Below are 9,820 nucleotides of genomic sequence, written 5' to 3' on the forward strand. Positions count from 1 at the left end.
CTTAAATTTTGGTAAATTATGTACCTTAGATTTTTGTGATTACATTTTCACTTAAAATATGCATAAATGTGTAATATGCGAGAAAAATGTGAAATCTATGTGTGTGTTGCACTCAAAAATTAAATTCTTATTTCTCTACGTGTGTGAAGCAAGAAAGATGGCGAATTTTTATTATTTATTGATGTATTTAATTTATTATTGACTTTTTCACTAAAATATGAGTTCTTTTGATAATGATGAAAAATGTGTATAATATCATGTGAGTGATGTATCTTGCATGTGTAATGCAAGGATTATGATACTAGATCTTCATTAGATTCCTAAAAAATCTATCTAGCATATCTTGTATGAAACAAAAAAACTATGGATTTTTTAAAAATCATTGCATGTTGCACTTTGCATTTAGGAATGCATGAGATTGTAAAAGGAAAAATGATATTGCATGAAATGTGTGTTTTCTAGAAGTTTAGTCATGTTCTTTATTGTGCCTTGGATGTAAGGTGTTGTGTAGCATATACTCCCTCTTTGTAACTATTGTCAGTCACCTTTTATATAGACTATGACTTTCAATTTGTTATGTTATTTTAGCTTTGATGAATTTGTAAGTGATGAAGGGCTAGCTTGAAGTTTTTTTTTTTCAGTTTTCTTATGACCATTTAACCACCAAATTTTCTATCTTTCTATAAATGTGGCCCTTGTTCATATTTATTTCTATTGATTTTTTTTTCACTACTAATTTTGAGATTTTGAATTTAAATTGTGAACTTTAAATATTGAGATTTCTTGTGATCTTGAGGTGACTAGGGTGTGTGTGTGTGTGTGTGTGTGTTCCATGTTGCTAGTCTTGTGATGTGAAGTGATGTTTCCTATCATATTCAATGTGGAACATTGATAAGATGTATAAGGGACTAGATTCCAGAGAACATACCATTCTTATTATCGCTTCTGTATTCTTCTTCTATATGTTATTATTTATGAAATGATCATGTACCTTAGCCTAAACATGATTCTGAATATTGATTACATTGCATGGGATAAAATGCATTAATTATATGTAATTGATATGATTTTTGATACTTGACTAGTATGCCAAGCATTGCATGGATATTTGACAAATATGTCAATCTCTTAATGATAATGAGCTATAATTTATGCATTATTGTTGTTCTTGATAGAATGGTTCACTCTTCCTTCTTCTTATATGATTGTTTATGATATTTTTCATGATGAAAGGCCTAGTACCTTTGTTTTCTATTAAATTTTTCAATAGTAGAAGTAAGGGTGTAGTGGTTAACTCTATATATCTTCATTAGAAACATAAAACTCATACTTGAAATATTATCGTTTATCAAGATTGTTTTATGTCATGATTGTCAAATATTTTAATGCCTCATAATATCTTGTTCTTTTACTTTATGTTCATGCATGATACAAGGGAATGATGTTAATTATGGTTATCAAGAAAGGGTAGCTTTTTGAAAATTGATGTGGTACAAGGTAGGAGAATCCTCAAAGGAGATGTCCTAGCCCCCAGCAAATAGGCACACAACGGAAAAAAAACAATAAAGCAACATTATTGCAAGATCTAATAGCAAACAACTTCTTTACTCATAAAATAACTATTTACATGCAATATGTGTGGTTGTAAGGCCTTCCAGGTTAGGGCCAAATACAACAGAAATTAGTTTTGCAAGATCCCTCAAGATCCAACTCAAATCCTAGATAGTCCAGATCCACACTTTTGTAGAAACCTCCAAGGAAGATCTAAACTTGTGCTCACAAGACCACCAAGCAATCTTCTAGTTTCCCAAGCCTCAGCTACTAGCTCTACTCACAAACTTGCAACAACTCCACCAAAATCCTATTGTAAACTACCTCACATTCGACTCTCTATCCACATACTCAAGAAAAAGCTTGCTCTTTAACTACTCTTCAGACTCACTCCTCTAAATGAATGAATGCTTAGAGACTCCACAAGACCCCTTACTTATACGCAACTAAGCCACAAGTCAGCCTAGCAATTACAAACTAAAATAAATCCCTTATATTAAATATATATGAAGCCACAGGTTAGCTACAATACAAATTAAATACCCCTACACAAATTCAAAGCTAAGGTCAGCTCACAAACAACTTGGCACCAACAGAAATCAAGATCAAGCCGAGTGCCAGAGAAACCAAGTCGAGCATAAGCAAAACCATAAGCAATGTCGAGCTCCCAAAGCATGTTGAGCTCCATAGTGTATGTTGAGCTCCATTCAAAGATTGAGCTACTTGGCCAACACTAAACCCAAAAGTGACTGAGCACCACTCCTTTTACCAAGTACCAGTCAAAGCACTCTCTAAAGCAACTATTGAGCCTCATCCCATGAACTCCAAAGTATTCACAAACCCAAGATGCTCCTACATTAGACTCCCTAGGTAAATAGAAAAGTGTGTCCAACACTTTGATACCCAAAGAAAGATCATCAATCATCTTCATCTTCACCAAAGGCTTCCACTCCAATAGGGACAAGAAAACCAATATGCACATCATCCAGATTTGCATCATTCTATCAAATACCAGAATCTCAACCATCCAATCAACATGCTCACTCTCAAGAACAAACATAACATAATACTTCATCAACATGAATAACTAGTGAATCCACACCAACAACAACAAGCTCCACATCAAAACAATATGTAGATCTCCATCGATAATAGATCACCTCTAATCTAATGTCTTCTTAATCCTTCTTGATTAGATGTCTCTTTGATATATCCTTTTCATCTCCTCTTTTTTGCTCTAACTAATTCTACAATTTTGTTTCACTTCATAACTTCTAAGCCACCATGAATGCTCAGTTTGTGCATGCAAACTTCTCTTTTCACTCCTTTAATTCCTTACACACTCACTCATAGAGAATTTAGGGTTTGTCCTCCTAGTGGAGAATTAGGTGAATTAGGGTTAGGTATTAATCTACGACTAATATTTATACATTTTGTCACTTAATCCTTCCCATTTTCTGATTGGCTACATGTAATTGCATAGGAAATCCAACTTGACATTTGTCAGTTGGCAGAAAACTAGTTTACATAGTTGTTTGTGCCTTTACAAACAAATATGTCTATACTATCTTTCTCGGCATCTGAAGTCTCTAATGCTAGACATACACTAATATTTATATTGTGACTCGGCACCTATCTTGCTCGACATCCATTGTTCACTTGGTTCCTATGTCATTTCGTGTATACTATTTGCTCGACACTTGAGTTACTCGACACATAAGTGGCTTGGCACTCACTATGACTTGGCATGGTCTAATATATACATGTTGTGCTTAGCATGTACTACTAGTTTAGCATGACCAAAGTAAACAACTTAACTATGTTGACACTCATTTGTCAAAACCAATCTAGGATCAATAGGCATTTGATTACTCAAAGTAAGTATGCAAAGAAGTTAATCCTTATGTTCAATATACAAGATTGTAAAGAAACATGTACTCCATTTGAAAGAAAATTTGAGTTCTCTTGTGATAGTGACACTTCAAAGGTCAATGAGATATTGTATTGGCAAATGGTGGGAAGTCTAAACTACTATACCACTACAAGATGTGATATTTCATATTTTGTGAGGATACTTAGCCAATTCAAGGCTAATCATCTTGAGGTTCATTGGGATGTATAAAATAGAGTACTTCGATACTTTCAAGGAAACACATCTTTTCACATTAAATATATTAACCATTTGAATGTTGAGTTGACAAGTTATTATAATTTTGATTCGGTAGGAGATCTAGATAAATGTAAATCAACAACTAGTTATGCATTCAATACAGGATCAAGGTTTATCTCTTGGAGAAGAAAGAAGAAACCAACTAGTTTTCTTTCATCTAGTGAAGCTAAGTACAAAGCATTATGCAATGCTACCTTTAACCAATTTGGAAAGGATAATTCTTGAATATATGGAAAAAAGTAAGAAAGGCCTACTTTGGTAAAGAGTGACAATCAAAGTACAATCAAACTTGCAAGAAATCCTATTTATCATGCAAGATAAAAGTATATTGAGACGCGTCACCATTTTGTAAGAAAGAAAATTCACTCTCAAGAGACCGAGCTGAACTATTGTAATACCAACAAAAATGTAGGTGATTTACTTATTAAGTTGTTTCGAAACATAAAGTTTGTAAAATTTAGAGAGATGATAGGGGTAAAAAAAAGGGTTATTCCTTAAGGGGGAGTGTTACAGTAATGAATAACTTGTTGTACTTTTGACAACTCAAATTTGAATTTTTGGTAGCAAGAGTCTAGTTTAACTATAGCTACATGTCATATAGTTCTAGTTTGAAGAAATGACTAAGTATAGACATGTCTCTTAGATAGAGTTAGTTGTCTATAGTAGTCCACTTATTTATTACTTGTGTTGTGTTGTTAAACTCTTAATAGTTTTTTTTCAATTTCCTTTGCAATACTTTATGAATGTAAGTTGTTCAGTCAATTGTATAAATAGGCTACAAAATTATTAAAAATTGATGATTACTAAAAAATTATCTAATATTTTTGAAATATTTTATTTGAAAGCTTACATGTTTCCTTAAATATTACCATTTCTAATTAATTTTTCCTCATTTCTCCATTCATCAAGAGGATTCTCATTTTTACATTTGAATAAAATTAATTTGAGAGGAATCTCTTTATTCTAACTAAAAAAATTATTATTAAAACTTTTACCAATGGCTAGGATTTAGGGACTATTACGATGGTCAGGAGCAAATCAAAGTTAAACATTGACATCATGACAACCATCATGGGCCTGAGTACTAAAGGTATGCATTTTTATCATAATAAGAAAATCCCTTATATGTCTAATAAAGAAGATGGGGAGAGGGCCTTAAACCCAAAAAACTATTTTAGTAAGAAAGCACTACCCAGTTAGGCCATTATAGCCAAGCAGTGGGCTAACATTGCATAAACTAGCCATTCATCCAATACCTTCAACAAAATTTATCAAAAACTAGCGAAACAACACAATCAATTTCCACAATACAAACAAATATGTTATTATTCAAGGAGAACATAGAGCCAAACCTAATAAGCAATTCTCTTAAACTATACTTAAAGAAAAAAATATATCTTGAAATTTTCAACCAACAAAGATCATTACCATAATAGTTAAGACATAACTGTAAAAAAAAATTGATAGTTTTTACAAGAAAAAATGTCTCTAAACCTAGAGACAACTCAAACTAACAACTATAACATAGCAGCAGAGCTTTCAAGCATTCTTGATGGCATTCCAATCTTTCTTCAATCTATAGAGCTTATGCTACTAGTTGGTGATGTCACTCCTTCCCCGGTTGTCCTCCTTGTTGCCTACATCTTCTTCCTTGGCCTTTTTCATCATTCTCTTCCTAGTCACAACAACAAGAACTAATCTTTTTGAGATCTCATCTTGAATTTTGCAAAGGGTAGAAGCCATGACTCCCATCTCAATTTTAGTTATTGCCTCCTTATACATTTTGTCAAGGGAGTCAATCCTACTTTTCATATTATTTAACTATCCAATTTAATTGGATTTCATCTCCTTTCAGGCCAAAGAAAATTGTGGAGGGCAAGTGTCTCCTTTACTTTTGAGTATGGGTCTTCTATATCTTTACACTTGGAAGCTTCATGCCATCCTTTTAACTATTCCTCCTTAAGGACTAGTTTGCATCACTTAATGGTTATTACTAGTCTTATACAATTTGATTCTTAATTTTATCATCATATGATTTAGACAAATTTCTATTTTGATGTGAATAGTTGAAAAGTAGATTAGTTGCCTTGGTGCCTACGCCTATAAAGTTGCTCAATTCTCCACATTTTTTTTTTGATTTATTTTAATTCAATTTAGAAGCTCTGTTGCCATGCTAATTACTAGGCATTGAAGGTTGTTGAACCTATTCAAATTCTATCTCACGCTCTTCTTGGTATAATATAGGGCAAGCCACCATTCATTGCCTTGCACCTAAGGTATCTAGAACAATTTGATTTAAGAGGATATTTCTTCAATGTGTGTGTGTGTGTGTGTGTGTGTGTGTGTGTGTGTGTGTGTGTCTATGTGTGTGTGTGTGTGTGTGTGTGTGTGTGTGTGTGTGTGTGTGTGTGTGTGTGTGTGTGTGTGTGTGTGTGAGCTAGTTTGATTTGTTCTCAACTTATTTGGTTTTACCAATTATGTATGGTACTTGAAAACCTCACTTTCTAAGGATTATAGATTGATGCCAGAGAAGAGAATGATCTTTGTATATGTAAAAATAAAATCAAAATTTACATTGCATTGTAATCGCACATTCATGGTATTACGAAATTGTGCATGATGAGATCTATAAATTGATAGTAATGAAACAAGGCTTTGAAGGTGGTTGTAAGAGAGCTAAATAGAGAATTTCATAAATGTTAAGAGTGACAATAAGTTCTAAAAAAGAGGAACACAAAATGATTAGAGAAATAAGTAAAGGAATAATGATACTTATTTGTTATTTTCATTACAAGTATCTTGTTGCTAGTAGTCAGTTAGGGAAAATGTTTCTACTTAGTTACACAATTAGTTTCTAGAAATGTAAATTTCTTCTTTGAATTCAATATCATGGGTTTTGATGAGTCTTTCACTTTTATATTATCTTGTTGTTGATAGATAAATTGTAGGTCATCAATCATTCTTATAATTACTAAATGTTACAAGAAATCAAAGAATCATGAATATGATGACTTCATGAAGAATATTGTGTAGGTCAAAACAAGAAACTTATGTATGATTCTATATCATAATTTTGGTTCAACAATATGGGGTGATTATCCTTGTGGTACTATTGTAATTGTATCAAAGTTGATGCAATGTGTAGACAAGTTTTTCAAGTTTCTTATTTTTGTAAATGTTAAATTTTAAAAAATTGAATGAACATTATCCTCTCAATTTATCTAAATGTACAAGGAAACACATGTATGCATATGTTGCTAGGACTGTATTTTCTTTATATCATTTGCTTCTTAAATTAATCACGATTTTGAATTTTGTTTTTGTTGTAGAAAGAGCTATGGTATTATTGTTGTATTTTAAATGGGAAATACAAGAAGCTTGGGGCAATCTAAGAAAAGTCTAAGGTTGATAAAGGCTGTGTGGAAGATGGATCCAATATCATGATCATCGTGGGATTTGTGGAGAAAATGAAAAAAATTATGTGGTTGTGGTAGAGCATATGCTCAACTATTAGTATCCATGTCTTTTATTTTATTATTATGTCTGTGTGTTTCTCTATTTTTGTGGGCATTAATGCCTTTCTTTGGATGTCTCATTTGAATAAAAAACATAGACTTCTTTATCAACATTTTTTTACATTCTCTTGATGTAATTTCTATGGTAGGGAACCTAGTTTTCTTATTTTGTGCAACACTTTTGACTTAGTTTATTTGAAATGCATAGTTTAAAATTGGTTTTCATAAATGACCACTGCCGGCTTATTATGTATTAAAAATATTGATCTGTATGATTTATTGTAATTTATTATAAGCATCCATGAGTAAAAGATGCTTTAGCTCCTTCTAAGAGTTGACATGCTATCACTTTATTTCTAAGGAATACAAATCATTAGCTATAGAAGTTTCTTTTATAGGCCTCGGTGTCCTTTGTAGGGAATACTTATTTAATCATTTGGTATTATAGGCCATGGTGGTAGTGATGGGCTACATGAATATGTACCATCACTAGATCAAGTTGTTGAAGGCACACTATGCATAAACAAGCACCCATATTTTTAACAAATGTAGAAAGATATTATTATAATCATGCAATAATATATTACACCATATTATCCTACAGAAAATATTTCTACAAAATGGAAGATCAGAGAACCCAGGAGTGTCAGGATTTTTGTTTGGCCACTCAATAGGAGGGGCAATTATCTTGAAGGTAGTATTCTTTCATTCTTGATTTAATGGTTCCAAATTATTAAGATCCTACTTGGAGAATTCCTTGACTAATGTGATTTTGATAAATAAGTTGGATTTACTAATTCTAGTTTTCAATCCTGAAGTAATTAAACACATTACTTTTTTTACCTCTTCTCATTTATTTACTATGGATATGATTATTAAATGTTTCTAGCACCTACTCACCTTGACTTTCATATAATACATGTTTGAAGGCAAAATTAGATCCTAATGTCAAGAAAATGGTACGAGGAATTGTCACAACTTCTCTAGCACTGCGTGTGTGGACTGCACATCCAATTTTTGTGGTAAGACACTAAATTTTGAACTAGATTTGTTTTTAAGAGCATCTGCCCTATATTACACTATTCAAAGATGATTTAAGAAGTATGGAACTAATAATTGAGTACTATGATGTTAGGGGCATCTATCAATATAAGCTGGAGGATCAATACATTAATCTTAGCACTTATACATAAATTGATTTCTTTAAAAAATAATTAATAAGTAATTTATAAAAAAAATAGGTTTTACATGAAACCCAAAAGTTGTAACATATCATCGGGCTAATATTAAAAAAAATAAAAAATTAAGAAGCTGCTAATATGAAAAAATAAAAATAAAAGGTTTAAACTAGCTCTAAGATGGAGCAAATTTGAACAAGATTTTAGTATTTTTTTTAATCTTATGTTCAGATAAAAATGAATTTGATAAATGTATACTTGAATTATGGTAGGCAATTACACCATTATTTTCACTTGTTTTACCAAGATATCAGTTGAGTGGAGCAAATAAGAGAGGATCAGCTATATCTCATGATCCGGAAGCACTTATTGCTAAGTATTCTGATCCACTAGTATACACTGGACCAATTAGAGTGTGAATAGGTTGTGAAGTACTTCGAATTAGCTCATTTTTGCAATAGAACATGAAAAGAGTAATTGTTCCCTTTTTAGTCCTCCATGGAACTGCAGACACTGTGATAGATCCTACTGCATCTTAGGATTTATATGATCAAGCAGCTTCAAGTCATAAAACAATAAAGCTTTACGAAGGACATTTTCATGATTTATTGTTTGAACATGAGCGAGGTTAGGTTGTCAGTGACATCCTTGATTAGATGGACAATAAATTGGAGTCCTAATGTGGTCCATGTTTGTCTCTTTTCCCCTACCCATTTCAAGAAAATGTAATAAAATATCTTGTTATTAAAAAAAAAGTCTTTTTATGACCTTGTCATGTAAAATAAACATTTTATTAGTGGTGTTTATGTGTATGAAGAACTTAGAGCCAGTAGGCCACCAATAGTTAATGTTTTCACCTTGAGACTGACAACTTCAATAATGATTGAAGTCATGTTAATTCTTTATTGTTTGGAAAAGATGTGTGGTTTTATGATCTTGATAGTTTTCATTAGCTTTTGAAGTTCTGCTCTTTTATAGGTCGAGTATTCTATAAAATATGCAATAATGCATTCATGATCGAACAAAATAAATTTTCTAAAATACATTAGGTGTTTCAAAATTTGCCAATTTGCTAAAATACATTAAGTGTTTCAAAATTTGCCAAAGCAAGGTTTGTCTAAATCTCTAGCAATAATTATCAATTAGTTTTGTGAAGAATTTTAGATTATTTAATGTCCTCAATTATTCAATAAATATCCTTGATTCTTCTTACTTTTAATAGGAAAATTGGAAAATGGAAGCCCGCTGCCAGAGAGGATAGATCTAGTAAAAAGCAGGATAAGAAAAAGATAGCCAAGGACTCGAACAAGCCAAAGAAGCTTGCTAATGCCTTTTTTGTTGTCATGTATGTAAGATTATAATTTTTCGAGTTTATGATATGCTATACTGATTATTTTTAGGTACTG

General features: G+C 31.8%; 1 pseudogene; it reads left to right on the plus strand.

Moving 5' to 3' along the window:
- Positions 1–4,744: 4,744 nt before the first annotated feature.
- On the plus strand, positions 4,745–9,094 carry LOC149549806 (caffeoylshikimate esterase-like; annotated as a pseudogene).
- Positions 9,095–9,820: the final 726 nt, after the last annotated feature.

Source organism: Cupressus sempervirens, chromosome 7 (genome assembly GCF_028749045.1).
Source record: "Cupressus sempervirens isolate cs-2001-9-10 chromosome 7, ASM2874904v1, whole genome shotgun sequence".
NCBI lineage: Eukaryota > Viridiplantae > Streptophyta > Pinopsida > Cupressales > Cupressaceae > Cupressus > Cupressus sempervirens.